This window comes from Tauraco erythrolophus, chromosome 13, assembly GCF_009769465.1.
Source record: "Tauraco erythrolophus isolate bTauEry1 chromosome 13, bTauEry1.pri, whole genome shotgun sequence".
Classification (NCBI taxonomy): Eukaryota; Metazoa; Chordata; class Aves; order Musophagiformes; family Musophagidae; genus Tauraco; species Tauraco erythrolophus.
This window is the reverse complement of record NC_141477.1, coordinates 19,619,372-19,637,399: the sequence shown is the minus strand read 5'-3', so window position 1 is coordinate 19,637,399 and position 18,028 is coordinate 19,619,372. Positions and strand designations below refer to the sequence as shown.

Sequence of the window (18,028 nt, the reverse complement as noted above, 5' to 3'; positions counted from 1 at the left end):
GAAAGCCCAAATTCAACGTGACACTAAAACAATGAGGTGTGATGCACTGCGTTACCCTGCCTGGCTGTGCGTCTGCCTGTCTCCCCACTATCCACCCTGATCCTGTGCTGGTGTGAGTGTCTGAACTTCCCCACTCTGGCTATGGGGAAAGGGAAGGGCAGGAATGGGGCTGCTCCTCACCAGCTCCTCACCACAGACCTTCCTGGGCCACGAAGAGCCAGGTCCCAAGCACGTGAAGTCCTGGGAGGTCTGCTGGGTGCCAGGGAGGGCAGCAAGGGCTCCCCAAATGGGACGGAAAGAAAGAGAGACAAAACAGTGCTCATTTCTGCAGAACCACATGAATTTCACATCCAGAGCAGTTCATTGCTGTGAGGTGACTGATGGCACGATGACACTTCTGCGATAGACAGACTGGAGTGGTGTGGCTTGCCCCAAAGCAGCCCAGGCTGCCCTCGCACGCTGCCTGGCTCCTCAGGCACTGCCAAAATGTGCCGGTTCCTCTGTGAAGCTGCAGCTTGCAAAAGGATGGGCTGGCTTTCCTGAGCAGGTGCCTTCTCTTTGGGGTTATATTCGGCCAGTTGTCAGGATTTTGTAATGCAGATTTTTTGCAAGTACAGCGGGAGTAAAACTCTCTGCCAAACTCCACAAATAGTGGAACAGTTTGGGAGTAAAAACAGATTTCAGAAATGAAAGTTCAGCTTGATCTATTGGGAACAACGTGCAATTAATGTGCTCAGCAATATTTTAAATATGAGCAATGTGGGAGAAGGGTAATAGCTCCCTTTCTGTCATTTTTCAACCTGTCAGAACACTAATCTGTGAAACACCAAAAGCCAGATTCTTAGTAAATGTAAACTGGTAAACGCGGTTGAAGGCAGTGGTGGTGTGTAGCTTATCCGGGTCTTAATCTTTTCTAAACCGTAAAATTATCAGAAGAGTATGTGCCTGTGGGATGGTGAAATAGGATCAATGTTACTGTTACAAAAGTGAGGATAATGAGCCAGCTGGGTTTTTCCACAGTCATTTTCAAAACTACAGCATTTATTTCTGCTTTTCTGCCACTTCTTCTCTATCTCTTCCCCTCCCTTCCCTATCCTCTTTTTTTGTGGTTTTTGCGCTCTGAGCTACACCCAGAAAATGAGGTCACCAAGGAGCAGTAAGGACACGGATGCAGTCGGTGACTGCATCATTTTCTGCGTGCGTGCTGCCGGCTGGCTCCCCGCTGCACGGCCCGGTCAGGGCGGGAGCACCAGGGCTCCGTGGGGGCAGCAGGGGAACGGATCGGGGAGGAGGAGGAGAAGGAGTCGAGACTGGACCGCTGCTGTGTGGGATGTCCCACCGCCTCTGCTGCTGGCGCTGAGTGAACTGGTACTGGAGGAACACACGGCATTGGTGCTCCCCAGAGGTAAACGGGATGCTGCCGCGGGGAGAGGTGCCTCCGCGCACACTCCTGGTGTCTGCAGCTACAGAAATGAGGGATCCTTCGGACCCAGGCTGCTGTGTCCTGCAAGTATGAGGCTGGCAGGGCCTGTCACACCTCCATCTGGTTGCCCTCTCTTAAGTCAAGGCTGCAAGAAGTGGCGAATACGAAGAGCTCCACTAGCTCCGTGGCCATCCCCTTTCCTCCCCGTTACCCTCCCTCACCCGAGTGCCAGTGGGTGACGATGCCTTTGCAGCCCCCTGCGCCTTGGGCAGCCCCTCGTAGCTGGTCACAGCAGGTCAGTGCCACCAGCTCTGCGCAGCAGCCACCTACATGTCTTCTGCCCTGGTGTGAATATCTGCAGGTTTGCTTCCCCTGTGCCCTGAAACGGGGGGAGCATCTGAAGCACATCTGGGGCACGTGAAGCACATCTGGCTCTAGCCCTAGTGAGGCTGCAGGGCTCCCTGGGACGACGCAACTCCGACCAGCTGGAGAGGCCATGCGCTGCATTAGGGTGAAGGGCCCTCTCTTGGCCTTAGCAATGACCACAAAGTCTGCGTTCTGTTTTCCTCTGACAGGAATAGTTTGTTGATTGGTCTTAAAACCATACCTCATTCAGCCCAAATTTCAGAAATCTTCAAAACTGAAAGTGTACAGTCCTCTGCACAGTCTGCAGTGCTCGCATATGCTTCAGAAGGAAGTGAATGTAAGCATGGCTGATTCTAATGCTAACATGATGTTGTCAACTTGAACTGCAAAACAGGAGCTGAAGTGAAATTCAGGCTGGCTTGGACTTCCTCTGCTGATTTGTGAGATCATATAACCTCATCTTCAGTTTTTAAGTGAGTTTTATTGCTTCTAATCCCATGGGAGAGATCCATGAGGACAGAAAATCTGAATTTTTTAAAGCAGAAATGCCAAGACAGCCTTATACACTGAGATCTGCCCAAACCACAAAGTAGACATGTAAAAATTCCACATATTCCGCAGATATAAACATTTCCTGATCATCTGAATGTGCAAGCAGAGTTAATCCACAGGGCTCTCCTGCCTGCGGGGAGGGCACTTCACTACCCTTCCCAGCCAAGGCCAAATTCTCCTCTTCCTCCCACCAGCAATGCCTTTGCCGCAGAACGGTTAAATAACTGAAGGTTTGTGCCCAACAATTTGCTTTCAGCTTCCTTCAAAGAGTGCAGATCCTTGACGGTCAGTGCATTCACACTGGCAAAGAACCACTGCTCAGAGCGTTTGTCTTAGAGGGTGTGGAGACAGACAGATTTACAACAAAGAAACCGTATGAAACATCCTTGGCTCTGGGCTGAACCCACAGTTTTCAGTCTATCAGAGAAAAACAAATAAGACTTTCCCTGTTGCTGCTCTCACTTGAAATGTGGTGTCTGGGAGCCGTGCGGATCAGTTCAGCCCTTTTTATAAAGAGTACGGTATCCTGGAGCAGAGTAAGCTGTCTGGCACTGGTGGAGAGTAGAGCTTTGAGGTTTTTTAGCAAGTGACTAAAACACATTTCCAGGCCAAACGAGGTACCTGGGTGCCAGCGGGTGCCAGGGTGCCACACCAGCGAGGACAGCACAGCTCACAGCTGCATCGGCACCAACGCAGGTGCTATAGGTCACTGCAGGTCTCTTTTTTTAACAGGTCTTAAATCCACTTCTATTTTGGCAGCAATGTTTTGCCCCCTGGTTCTGCCATTTAGGCTCCTGCCTGGTTAATTTAGGAGTGACAGCACGTGGGTATCACAGGCCTATTGGTGCTTGCACGTAGTGATGGGAGAAGGGATGAGGGCTGTGTTTAAACAGGGGTCATTCCAAGAGTGTTTATGTCCTAGGAGCAAAGCAAAAGCAGAATAATAATAAGTGTTTTCAAAGGAAGAGTTAAAGTGAGAGCCATGAAGGGAGAGTAGGGGAGCCCCAAAAGGGAAAAAAAAACGGGAAGGACAGGAATGGGAGGAGCAGGAAAGCTGAAGGAAGAAGGACAAATAAAAAATGAACTCTGGAGATCATGTAGAGAAAGGACTGGGCTCTTCAGCTTAGTGGGAAGAACCTCAGTGAGGAGTAGCTCCATCCGCAGTGGTTCACACCGTCACAACTCATGGAGTGCGGATAGCAAACCCCTGCCCCGGGATGAGGGAGGCATGGCCGGCACGGCAGCCATCCCAGCTCCTCAGGCAAGGGTTTCTCAAAATCACACCCGAGTTTTTACTATGGGTGGAGTAGCCCCATCGTGCTCTGAATCATCAGGCCGTGGGCTGGCCATTGTATGCATTGTTATGAGGTATCTTCTTTGCTAAAGCCAAGCAGAAAAGCCAGCAAAGCAACAGGAGGGCAGAGGCTGTTACTGAAATCCTACGAGAACAGTGAGGAATGATGAAAGACTACGCCTCACATCCCTGCTTTGATTGCAGGAGCAGCCACTGCAACAGCAAAGTGTCCAAAGCATTGCGTGGTGGGCATGGCCGGGCCAGGGCAGTGTGGGGAGCTGGCTCGGGAGCACCTGGCTGCTGCTAAAGAATTGCAGAGAGCCTTAGAAACCTCCTGTTTTGCTGGTACACTGTAAGCAGAGGGCAAGAGCTAATCAGGACTTGTGTTAATTAAGCTGCCTATTGCTGGTAGAGGATGGGGATGTGGCTGGACGCCAACAGTAATATGGTAGGCGGGATCAGAGGGCTCCGCTGACTCCCAGAGAAAGTCTGCTTTGGTAACCTGGTAGTTACGCTTTCCTCCTTCTCTCTCCCGGGGTTGTTTGTGGATTGACGCAGCCTGTGAAGCCCTTTTGGAGCCCCACGCACCTCCACCTCCTCCGGAGACGTGTGGGCAGGAGCCACCAGGCCTGCCAGGAGGGCAGAGCCGTGGCGGGACGCAGCCGCCGGGCTCACGCTCCCCTCCGCACAGCCCCGCCATGGCGTTGCGACGGCTGGGGCTGCTATTGCTGGCAGAGCTACAGCCTGGTGTTTTTTGACCTTTTACTCTTCCAGAGATAGAAATGGGATTTGTCTGAGGCTTGGAATAACTTCCTGCGATTGTGCTGAAGAGGGCTAGTCTGGCTTGCTAGATAGCTGTGTCTGTCGGGCTGGCTTAGGAACGCAGAAAGCCTCTGCTCTGTGACTAAGCCGAAGACAGATTTAAAAGATCCCAAAGACACCACATGTGCCTTAGAGAAAAATATGTACGTTGTCTCCAGTAGGACAACTAGGCCTGGGCTGTTTCTAGATTTCAGCATTAGCCATTACTAGAAAACCACTAACAACCCCTGAAGCAAATGGTGTCTGTGTATCGACAGTTCTTCCTCAGATGCTAACTTATAAATCCTCTCCAGATCAGTGAAGCATGAGTGTCTGCATGTGTGGGAAAGTAGGTAATGGTCTGAAAATTGATCCTTTGGGATGATGAGAGCAAGCAATAGTTGTGCAAGCCTCTCCCTCCTCCTCCAGCTTTCCTCTGCCTCCGAATGCAGCCGGCGCAGTCGGTGATGCTGGGCAGATGCCGCGGCCGAGGTGAGGGAGGACCGCTCTGCCCTCCCTGCAGCTTTAGCAGCCTTCTGCATCTTTTTCGTTACATCCCTAACTGACTTTTAGCAGCCTTTAAAAGTGACATTGCCAGGTCAGATGTTTTCAGCACAACTGTTTGGCTGAAGAGGAGGAGCCTCATCGCCTTTGCTAGGCTGATGGCTCTGGCACTGGCTGGGGTGGGCGGACACCTGGAGAAAGGCACTGGATCGCTCTCTTCCTGACTGTGAAAGCAGAATACCTACAGTCTGACAAACCCGTGCATCCCTAGGAATCCAAAAAAGGGCTAGATGCAGACATGGTATTGTACTACTACTTGATGGCTTTCATCCATGACTCTGTTGCACTAGACAAAAGTATTAAACCCAAAATAGATGATTTTTGATCCAAGGAGTTTACAATCACAACTGGTGCACTGGAATTAGTAATGACACCTGCAAGAGCTCCAGTGGCTCCTAGGTGATAAGTGCCAGCCTGCACAACGGGGCCATGATCCATCTTAAGCCCGAGATGAAGCTTTTACGTAACTATTTGGCACTCGAGCTGTCATTACTGTCCCTCTGACACACAGTGCCATTGCTGACAAAGGCAAGGTAGGACCTAACCTAGACAATCCCTTGTTGTTCAGCAGAGCTGTGGGGAGCTCCTAAACAATTAAGGAAACATGGACTTCAGACAAAGGCGTTTCAAAGCAAGCTTTTAGTTGTTCCTTGTGTTTTACTCATCAGTAGGCAAATCACTACGTACAAGTCATGTGTGCTAGTGCTTTCCTGTGTGACTCACCCGCAGACTGGCTGCTGCTGACTCTCCTTTCTTAAAATTTGGAGTAGGAATGATCTTGGCCTTTTACTGACATGTCTTTGAACAACTGAACACCTGGTGGGCAGGATCCTTGGCTGAAAAAGGTAATTTTGTACTCTTCTGGCCACCAGACTCCAAGCAGCGCCAGCTGGGGATCCCCTGGCACTGGGGAATACTCAGGCCAACTCAGCTATAAGCCCCGTCTCCTCCCAGTTGGCTCTCTGCAGATATTTGCTGCCCGCGTCAGCCCTCCCTGCTTGGCACTGCTTGGACAGGACTGGGACAACAGCTCTCCCCACCTCTTCAGGTGGTGATTGTAGCTGTGCTGTTTCTGATCATGAGTGTGTTTCATAGAGGGTAAGAAATAAAAGATTCGGCACTTCCTGGAGAACAAAAGCAGAGCTGTCCCAAAGCCAAGTCACATTTCTGTTGCAAATAAGCAGTAACACAGAAGTTCAACATGCTTAACGCTTCTGTGCATGGACACCATTCACAGGTTTCCAGCTTCAAGAGAATTCAGGTGTGTTATTGATATGTATCAGCATATGTGATTTCAGATATAATTGTGTAATAGGGTTAGAAGGGTAACATCACGCCTTCGAGCTTCAGCACACAGCAGTTCTCTTCAACAGCAGAAGGAAGCGGTACTGGGCTGTGCAGTTTATCAGTTTGCACTGAAATTCTGACTCCTACGTGTATTTCACTTACTGCTTTCCAAATAGGTAGTGTCAAAGAAACTGGAATTTTGTATTTGAATATGTTTTTACCAAAAAAAAAAAAACCAAACAACTGCTATCAAATTGTAGGGTGAAAAATTTAACACAGAAAAAACTACCTATCTTATCTGTAGGTCATTTCACATAATTAATTCATTTTAAATCCTTTTTAAAAGTTCTTAAATTCTTTTGTGCATTTTTACTGAATTCCAATTCCATTCGAATGCAGCTTGTTTCAAATCACATAAAATGATCCCTGCTGGGGGTAAGAAAGCTTTCCACAATAGCACCTCTTTAATATCAAAATTTTAACATAAAGAACATGAATAATTGTATATTAAACTAAACAAGTGCCTAGATATTTATGGACAAATATAGAGTATCCCTGTTAGCAAAAATAAGTGCCACATTTATTCTAATAATGCCATTTAGTGGTAAATCATTACACAGCAACTAATGCAAGTGGATTTCAATGAAAAAAAAAAGTACCTGTGGGAAAAAAAAATGAGATACGGAAATTATCATTTAATTCAAAGATTTCTACCTTCTCATTTAAATTCTTATAAAAATCAGTGATATCACTGCTCTGTGCGAATTAATGTTCTATATAGGAAAACTTCCTCAAGGTGATTGGACTAGTTTGGGGAAGTATCATGAGGGGAGCCGTTGAGATTAAAAATAAAACTACTAGTACTCCCAGACTGAAAAAAACTTGTAGCCTGTGATCAACGGTGTTGCATGCAATGCTCTTTTTCTATCCTCAGTCACATACATTGAAAACGCAGTGACGGATCATCACAACATGGGGCATCTATGGGGTGTAAAAGGTGTCTGAAGGCTGAGCAATTAGTCTTTCCCACCACACCCTAATTCCCATAATTTGACCCAATAATTCTGCTTGCTGTACAGTAATAAGCTACCACACTTCTTCACAAGAACCGTGAGAATAATGCATGTTAAACAGAATCTTTTGAGCTTCTCATACACGTGGGTTTTCCACCCTGCTGCCACTGTTGAGCAGATTTTGAGCTGGTCACAGTTCAGACCCACCTAGAATTTTATTTAAGAACAAATATACAAATATGCCTGATATCACACTATCGTTAAAAAGATCGGGGCATGGTATTTATGTAAGAGCTCACGCTTTGGTAACCAAGTGTAAAGTAGGCCAGTGAAGAGGGTGTCGATCTAGGCATACAGAATTCAGTGTGTAGGTGTGAGAGAAGGCTTACCGTACCAAAACCAACAACAAACCCCCAAAATAAACAACACCAGAAAAAGATGCAAACCACTGCATCTCAGCTCCCTATAGACTTTGGCTTTTTCTCTATTATACCAGAAAAACAAAGCCACAGAAGAGAGAGCCTGTTACTCAGACTTGCTTCAGACTTCAGCTCTTTTTTCTGCACGGTTTTGCTACTCGTCGCAAAGAATCCCAGGGTTTGCTCATTTTTCCGTCCAGAGCTCTCGTGCCTCTGACACAAACCGCCGCACCGCGACACAAACCCAGATAGGCATTCCACGCCATGGCACCGTGCAGTCCTTCTGCATCGAGGTGCTCTCTCATGGTAACAGACAAATTTCATCTCAGCAAAAATGTTAGACTACCCTTAATTTCTATGTGCATTCTCATGAAGTTCCTGGAAGTTTTTGCAAAAAAAGGTCTGCAGGCTGACCACAGAGCTGAGAGGCCCCTGTCCCATTCCTGAAGATACACATCTTCTAATACTTCAACAATTACTTGCTTTTTTTGTTTGACCTAGTTCCAGGCTTACCCCCAGAGCAGGAAGCCGTGCCGCTGTGATGCCACAGCCCCTGGTGCTGTATCTTCACATTGACGATGAAACTCAACGCGATCTGCTCTGTCTACAGAGCAATGATGGTTTCAGGAGGTGTAAGCAGAAGCATGAAGTCCACAGTCACTGCTTTTGCTAACTGAATCCCACAAAAAGTGATGTGAGATAAAGGCTGTTTGAGCACAAAGCAAACAAACAAACACCCTGGAGCACTTTGATCCTGAGACTTCAGCATGGTTAGCACAATTAGAAATGTCTCTCTCTCTCAAATCCAAAAGCCTAAGTGTAGTATTTAACCTCCCAATTTTAACCTGACAGAAACTCTTCTGTTGCAAGCTGTTTTCTGAGGGTACCAAAAAAAGCCAATATAACCACATAATTTACCCTTCAAGTTTAGATTCCAGTTCCAGAAGGTACTTGAGCAAGTGCTTCACAGCAAGCTCAGGAAGAGTCTTTGACCTCATTTAAACTAAAATCCTTCAAGGAATTGAGCCTGCATTTTGGAAGGCAATAGTCCAAGTTTTCCCTGTCATTTTCACTGCCCAAAGTCTGAACAGCGCCTGGCAAGATGAAGTGAAAATCTTGGCTCCAACTAAGTGATGTGATCCTATTTAACCATCTTCTCACTTCAAAGACAGTGAAGGTTTTATTTCTGAAAAATTCTATTTCACAGAACATAATTGAAACATCCTCATTGTGTATAGTATGAAACTGCGAGGACACTTCCTTTTGTAACGCAAAAGCCATGCACCACGCAGAGACAAGTAAGCACCATACATGAACGTGTGCATGAGAGGTACGTGGAAATCTTCTTGGCTCTTGAACGTTAGATGCCCACTAATTTCAATTTGCAAGTGGGTCAGGAAAAACCAGGAGGCATGATTAGCCTCTCCCTGTCTGGGAGCTGCCTGGGAAGAAGTCTCCCCGGGGTTCAGCAGCAAGCTGGGTTTGCTTCTAGACGCCTTGCAATGGTCCCTTCAGTAGTTCCTTGGAAGCCTTTGAGTCACCATCCCTGGAGGTTTTTAAAAGACGTGGTGCTTAGACACATGGTTTAGTGGTGGACTTGGCAGGGTTAGGTTAACGGTTGGACTCGATGATCTTAAAGGTCTTTTCCAACATAAATGATTCTGTGATTCTATGATACAGGGAACCTGGGCTATGGGAGCTCGGACTGTGTAGATAGAAGAGCTGTTTGTGCTCTGAGTAAGGAAGTTTAAATTTGACCTGCAATGAGCATGTAAGGGTGCACAGAAGAAGGGCTTTCTCCACTGCTGTACTCAGAGCAATCTCTCTTTTGTCTCAAAGGCCACTGTGGCTATGACTCACACACAGCCACCAGACTATTAACACTTTTATTCCAGCTAGCTATTGCTGGCTTTCGGCAGTCAAAATACCTAAATGCCCAGAGTGCTTCCAGTGTAACTATAGAAATTACAACAACAAACAACAGCAGCTCGACCCATGGGTCAGCTGCAGCCAAACTCTGAATCACGCACTTATTTTTTACCTATAGTTACAAAAAGGAATTTCAGTCTGGACAGCAAAGCGGTACATTTCCCAGCTACCTAGAAGATGCTCGGCCAGACATGCTCAGCACAGATGCTGTAAGACACTCACCCCTTCCACGGGAGATGCTAGCTGAGGGGTGAGTTCTGCACATTTCCCTTGAACAACAGGCAGCCCCAATTAGAATATCATCAGAAACGCTTTGTAAATCCACCTGGGGCTAATGGACTGTAGGAATGTTGTGAACTGACCTTTCTTCTTCTGTATATTCATAATCCATATGTTTCAGAGAGCTCTTTATAGAGTTTCTCACTATTATTTTCTTAGATTAGGAGAAAGATTTTGTTCAAGATCTAGACCTCCTTTACTCTTTCAGTCTTCCTATACCTGCAGCAGCGGTCATGTCACTATCAGCTATGTGAGTAATTAGAAACTCCAAGATGGAAGGGGGGGGCTCTCCTAGAAGAAGCCAGAATGCAGTCAAATTAATTACCTTGTGTCTCAAAACCTTCACATTTTATTTTTAATCAAAATACATTTGCATATCCAAGACTGCATTGTGTTGCTGCTTCAGCACAATGGGTTTCTGCAACTCTTCTCCCCTCTCTAAAAGAAGTCAAAATTTACCATGTATTTTTATTTTTTATGGTATTTGTAAAGAAAGGCAGCTCAGTAACCAAACACTTCCCAACTATGTAAACCGAAGGCTGAAGTGTGATGTGAGAAACCGGATTAATCACAAATGAAGAATAACTTTATGAAGGTCTGAACTTTAGAATGCTTTACTTTTAATTATATAAATTTCTAATCACTAGAGACCCATAAAAGTACAAAGAATGCCTAGCAACTTTTAATATAGAGTATAATGCATACATTAAACAAAAAGAATCTTTATTTATTCTCTATAAAGCAAATTTTGCTAAACTAGAGGGTCATGAAGTACGTATCATCTGTAAATAAAATAGATTAGCATAAAGTGGAGCAAGATCTTTACAAATCACTAATAAACCCTGAGAGAAAAACACCAATCTGGAAGCATCAAACCTTTCAGCAGAGCAAGGACCAAGAGAATGTCTAACAGGAACAGCAAAGCTAACTTGGTGACAGCTCACAGGTCACTACAGCCACGTTCCTCATCTTAACTGAAAATGATCTAAGCTAAATTAAATCCAAAAGCTCAAAGTCGACAAAATTAAACTAATACAGTAAAGAGGAAAAGGAAAAATATATTGAAGCTATTGTTTTCTTCTGCCTTTCATTAAAACATACCAACACAAAGTGGTGTCTACAGACTCGAAGCCAGAGTTGCACAGAGGAGAGAAATTCTGTCCTGCAAAGGTGGAGATAATTCTCACACATGATACCACAAAAGGGTGGCCCTGGGTGAGAAGAGAGATTTTCTTTTAAGGTGTTGCCCTTGTTGTCTGGGTGTTGCACACAGCAACAGTGCAGAGAACAGAACAGAGAACAGTGCGTAGGAAGGACGGCTGGAAAACCACGGACATTGTCAGGGGAATTCAGGGATGGGCACCACGTTTGAAACCTTTACAGCTTTCTTCTGTGGATTAACTGACATTTTGAATAACAAATCTTTTGCGTTCTGTAAGGAAAGACAAGGTTCATCCTTGTGCCATTCCCCAGGTCCTTGCTGATTCCCAGGGGAGGGATACTGCAGGAGTTCCCTTCAAGGAGAAAACCAAACCAGTAAAATCCCTTCCTCTGATCCCTCCTACCCCAACAACACAGAATATTTCTGAGTAAAAATAAAGCCACAGTCACAGGCATGAACAGATACAAAAGAGACATCTGAAAGCAGTGGTTGTACACAGAAAGCAGTAACTGCTTTCCTTTTTTAGACTTCATGGCTTATTTGTTTAAACCACAAACAGACATTTGCATGCTACCCATTTCTGGTCAGATACGAAAAAATAAAGTAGGAATAAATGCAGAGCAAGTAACACCTCCTGCTAACTTTCAAGGTTAATTTTAACTCATGAAACACTTTAGCAAAGGTCCATCACTTCAATTTATATTTTTAAAGAGGTAGAGAACATGATCATCTGACTTTTTAAAGAGGTGGAAAGAAACAACAGAATCACAACAATTATCTTTTCTTTTCTTATTTTAAACTTCATCCCACACTTGACACAAATTTAGATCCGAATGCGGAATTACTCCTACTCTTCTCCTTCACATATGACTCTTTCTTACCATGTTTTTCAGAGAAGCAGTTTGTAAATGTGGCTCGTTAGGATGCAGTGTAAAAAGTGACATGTACGCTGCAGCCCGTAATGCAACCGTGTTGTGCGTCGCTGATGCGGTTACTAAAATGTTAAACGTGACTGCTGGATTCAAATGAAACCAACTGGGAGGTTAAATACCCCCTGGTCAGAACAAAGATTTGTGTTACAAAAGAACACGTTGCTAAATCAGCCAGAAGTAAGTGGATACTAAAATATGAGTTTACAGATGTTTTTCAGCCAGAGTAAGTGGCTGTAGCATAGACACAGGCCACTCCGTGGACATCGACACGGAGCTGATGTTTTTAGGAGGCTTTTAAAAGACAGGCTGAGAGAGATGGTGAAAAACAAGCATGCACGTTGTATGAAAAGCCAGGACACACCTGAACTTGTGAGCAAGTTTAATGATTGAGCTAATGCTTCTGCAGATCGAAAACCCTTTCCTAGGTAAAAAATATTTTTTTAAAATAGTTTATAAAGCCCAGGAAGAATCATATGGTGATGCTGTCTAGATGTTTGTGATAGAAGTCATTGGAAAATACCAGGGAGCTGTTTCCCAGGGGTGTGCCAAGCGGAGTGCCTCTTCTGATTCCCAAGAGTCTGATTTAGAGGGAAGACCGTAGAGGGAGAAAACAATATCACACTGGAAGACAACACATGGCATCCTGGCCTCAGTGAAACAAGGGGAAAGATTCCTTTTCTGATTTCAGCAGGTTACAAGAATGCTCAGACACGTACAAAACCCACACGTACTATTCATGATAAAGATAAGCGGTAGAGTGCAATGTCTCAAACTGTGGGAGTATACTGAGAACTGGTCTTTCCAGAGAGCTGGTGAATTGACTGTAAGATGTGGAGGAAAACTGAAGAAGCTTTCAAAGAAGGCAAGGGAGATTTTTACCACACAACTCTTTGCCCAGCAAAGTGTATTCTGTTGGGGAAATTTCGAGATTGCAACAGAAAAGCCTTGGCCACTTTCTGGTTTTGCACTCAACACTGCCTGAAATTTGTGGTTTCGGATGGTCTTGGTCTATACCAGGTACAACTGAAAGAATTTTACTCTGACTTCGATCCTTCCTGTGGCACTGCCATAGCTATTTTCGTGTGCAGAGCAGAAATTGGATGGTCGAAGACTTGAGGTGAAACACGAAGTATTACTATGGCCTGCAGGCAGCTCCAAAAGTTACAGTATTTGCTCAGCTGGGTTCCAGGAGATTTTAAAGAAAAAGCAACCTTACTGATTTTTATGGCAATCCAATGTGATTCCTGTTTATGATGAAACAGTCCTAGTGCAATTATTTAATGTTCACATCAACAAAAGGCTGGGTGCTGCTGATTTTCATTCACCCTTTCAGCACGGATTCTCAGCCTATCTTCGATATACTAATTCACTTTTTATTGTGGGATCAAATCCACATCAGAGAGCTGACATAAGAAACAAAATGGATTTAGATGCTTAAATAACTTATACAGTCTTACAAATCTTGCAATCTAGCCTGAGAGCAATGGGATATTTGTACCTTTATTACTCAAAAGGGCACCTCTGAACCAATAATGCAGCAAACTAATGATGCCACGCTCTTCTGCATGTTTCTGACCTGCTTTGCAAAAACAAGAATTTGGATTGTTTTTTCACTTCTGAAAAAAGAGCTTGAAATGTTCTTCCAATAATTTATTCATGCAGTGTAATCAAGCACAGAATCTGACCCAGCTTAGCAGAGGCATGATTTCCAGCTCTGTGGTTTTCACCTCTGAGAGTATTTGCTATTTGCTTGCCAGTAATTACCACAACCATCTCCTGCTTTGAATTCTACTACAGAAAAAGGCTTCCAGTTTGTTTCTTTAAACTTGAAGGAGACTTCGTTTTAAAACTCAGGTGAATGGAGAACTTCCATGAATCAGGTGATAAAGCCATTTGCAAGTTTTTTTTCTTGTTTGTTCACCAAGTTAGGTGTTATTGGCTTCTGTCTAAAATGCCCTGGCCAACAATTCTTTTCTATCCATGAAGTATTTTTTGTTGTTGTTGTTTAATACACCCTGTGCCCAAAGGAACAAATGCTTGGAAGTGTTTACATTTTTCACTCGTTTCTTGGAAGTCATGACCCATAGATAAAAAGAACACTTCTGCAACAATAATTTGGCACTTAGAGAGCTTCTGGTCTTACTGATTGTTTTGAGTTCATTTTTTAAACCCATCACATATGTTCCTGTTTTATTTTGTGACTGTCTCATTACTTAATGAAAGTTGAGAATTACAGCGCTTGCTAATATTGTTGCACTGCTACTGTCATGAAGTGACAATATACACAATTTACACAATGATCTATTGAGAAAAATGAAGACAGAGTTTTAAGCCTATCTAGAAATTTGGGGATATTTGGTACCTATTTTTCAATAAACCCAGTAGAAGACTATACTGCTGGTATTTTAAATGTGCCATAGGACATCTCTGTCCATCTCTTTGAGTGCTAATTTTGCTCCTGTAACCTGAGTCTCCTGTCCATTATAGTTTATTTCAGTTCTTACTAAAATCAAGTAGAATAATCCAATTGCCTTGAAAAAGATCTGGATTAGGACGTTGCATTTGTTTAATTCAAAACTACTTCTCCATGGCTAATTCTGTGTTCATTCCTATTTATCTTGAGATTTTCTTGAATACAAAATCAGGTGCAAAATCAGACTCATGACGTACAACTGAAGTTGAAGATGAACGAAGCACCAAAATAATCCCATGCCCTTTCCCCATACATACTTTTTCTTGCATCTAATGTGAAATTTTTGTATTTTTGCAGAGCCAGATCTACAGTACTCTTTGTTTTATTGTTTTTTAGGATATTTTCACTTTCATTCTTTTGCTGTAAAGAATCAATGTCTTTAGAAATAGACTGTTGCTGTACATACTTCCTAATCCACATTTAAATCAAAACCCATGACATATACCTATGATTAATTTCACTTCACAAATTGCTTCAGCTCTGTGTTAGAAACACCATTTTGTCATGGTGTTACATGACAGATGCCACATGCTTTGTTGGAAACACCTTCCAAGAGAAGCAGCTCTGCTCCTCTGAAGCTCCAGGACCACAGCCCTACTCACAGGCAGAACTACCCTGCTCCACAATCCGCTTTGCAACGTGCGATTAAAGAAGTTGCAGTTCGAGGGAGGGAAATAGCAACGAGACATCTTTCTGTTTGTTTGCCTTTTCCAAAACTTGTGGCTCCTTTGCTTTTGTGTGGGCTAGCACAGGTCACAACCACCCAAGGAGGCCAGGGAAGCGCTTGTATGAATGCTGAGGATGAAAACCACCAGAAGGGAGAATGCAGGAGAGGCGAGGCTGGCTGGGTATCACCAAAAGCAGCAAAGCCAAGCGCCTCTAAAGAGGGCTTCAAGTCTCGGGCTGCACTGAGTGTAAGACTATAAGACTTTTTTTCTGTGTGTGTGTCTTGCATCCCCGCATCACAAAGCTGCTGCCTCTGTCCTGCTCCAGAGTTTCATGTGTCAGACGCAGCTGAGCGCAGATCCATGACTCATTTGGTGGCTGCACCTCGTCTCTGCGCAGGGAAAAAGTAGGAGCACTGCATTTGCAGCCAGGGGAACGTGTAACCGGAAGGCAAGCTCTCCAACCGCAGCCAGGCACCGTATCCACAGAGGTTTGTTATCAGTGGCTTTCAATACCTAAGAATCTTCTCCACAGTGATCTGCTTCTAGTTGGGTCCTTGATGAACTGATGGCTTGACGCTGTGAAACTCAGAATTTTTCCAACAGCATCATATTCGGGAAAGTGCAATTTGAAGCTAAGTAATGCAACTGCTAAATGCGCCACACGTACACATTTGGACTTTTTCTTATTCCACTGGCCTAAATTAGTCATTGATGACATTTTCACCAAAAAGCTAAGCAAATCCAGGAATAATAGTAAGCCAAATACATAACGTAGGCAGACATGGATTTCAAAAGAACAGAGGTCAAAGCTGTAGTTAGATAACTATCTGTACAGCTCAGCTCTTCTTTCCACCCAGCTGAGATGCCCCCAGCCTTATGACAGTTGTATCTCTGACCTTAGGAGCTGAGCATTAGAAGAGTCCTCTTCTGACATAACAGGTTTTTGGTTAGAAGTTCATCAAGTCAACAGTTATTTTTAATAATTGGATTACCAACAGGTGTTGGATGTGTCCCCCCTTCCCCATTCCCTGTTGCTGACTCCCTGCTGTGGGGCTCTGGTATTTGCTGACTAATGAGAGCGTCTGTAGTCCGTTCCCAGAACAGACCCCGTCCTTGTCTCAGCATTTTTACTGGGAAGAGAAGAGGCAACACCCTGCACTAGCAGAGTGATAACTGGCCATTTCAGCCAATGTTTTTCAAATAAGTTGCTACACTACAATCATAAGTGCTACAGGCAAAGCCCTCGTCAGAAGTGGTCAGTGCTTCTTACAGGATCTTCCTACAAAAGGTTATGTTTTTTTTCCAGTGCCTGGGCATTTCTCTTTGCTGCTCTGGAGGCTCCTCCAGTGTCTTTACCAGAAACACGTCAGGCCTGTTGCCACCATTGCTATGTGAGGACAATCCCTGGACAAGTCACGCAGCTACAGACTGGGTCCAAGAGCAGCTTTAGCACCCTGGTTCCGACTGACACCATCTCCAGGAGGAATGATGGCTAACAAGATTTTTTTTTGTCTTCTTTATGTTTATTTGGGGCAAAAGTCAACTTACCCAAACACATAAAACTAATTTCAGTTTCCTTGGAGGTGACTTCCTTGCTCAGCCAATTCACTCAATATAGGTAGCATGCAATGTTCCAGGTGGCCGCTAATGTTCAAGCACATAAAAAACATGGTTTGATTACTGCATTCTGACTACTCTGTTGCACAAGCATGTTATGAAATAAAAAGTTTTGTAAAAATCATAGTGGATTTCACTATTTCCTAATTAACCGGTTTACTGTAAGCATGTATGATGCCCAAAAATTTGTTTATGTAGAAAAAACATGAGCCAGCATAACATATTTTTTAACATTCTTCTGCTTCTTTACAATAGTCAGATGATGATGTTTAATTTTTCCTTTACTAACATAAAACCTTCCAATTTGACTCACAGTCCTGATGCTGAGAGACAATTCAGAGAGTTTTATTTTACGGTGACTATAGACCGGGATTTTTTTGCTGTTGTTTGGCTGCTGTACATACAGAAGTTAATTATGGAAGATCAGAACATTCTCCTTGCTAAACACACTTTGAGGTCCAATAGTGAAATATCTTCAACCATGTCCACCACCTGGACCAAACAACCTTCGTTGAGGTTTCACAGAATTACTGTCATTCCAGTGTGCCGGCTCCAGGGGACCATGAAGAAAATAGGAGGGATTAAAGAATCTCTTTGTTTGCAATTCAAGTAAACATACCAAGGGTGAAGGAGACACAAAACTTGAACTATGCTCTTAAAACTGCAAGATGATAAAAGGAAACTGATAGGATAGCATGTGGGAAAGGAGGGATAACCACTGTTTGTGTTGTTGATGCTTGAATCTAAGGGCTTGTCTGCATTTTTATGAGCATAGCTGAGCTACTATGTATCTGCTGGCATAAGTTTGCCATGGGAACACTCTGATATTGGAAAAAAAGAACGTTTTTCCCAGTTTAGTTAGTTTAGTTTATATTGCTTCAGAAGCGGTTGATAAAGGAAAAAAGATGTCACTCATCCCAAGAACATCTGAGAAGATGTTTATCAGCATAATTATAGTGATTTGAATTCATGCATAAGTATATATCTAAGTAATTTTCCTGTAGATTGCATTGGAAATGGAGCTTCTTGAAACAATTTAGTGGTAGATATTTTAACAATGTTACATGTAAGCCGGTTAGTGAGACAGATTTTTTCTGTATCACAAAACATGGATTATTGGGATTTCCCATATGAATATATTGCTCTGGATTAACAGAGGTTTGACAGAAAACCACTGGAAAAAACAAAGCTTCTAACATCATTATGCTGAGCAGCAGCACAACATGACTGTGAGGTGGCAATGGCTATT

The 18,028-nt window shown here is 43.9% G+C and overlaps 1 protein-coding gene across 3 annotated transcripts in view; it reads right to left on the bottom strand.

Annotated features, from left to right (window-relative positions):
* GAB3 (GRB2 associated binding protein 3) overlaps positions 1 to 18,028 on the bottom strand; it is a 67,056-nt gene that overhangs the window by 35,406 nt on the left and 13,622 nt on the right. The gene's annotated exons all lie outside the window — the stretch shown is intronic.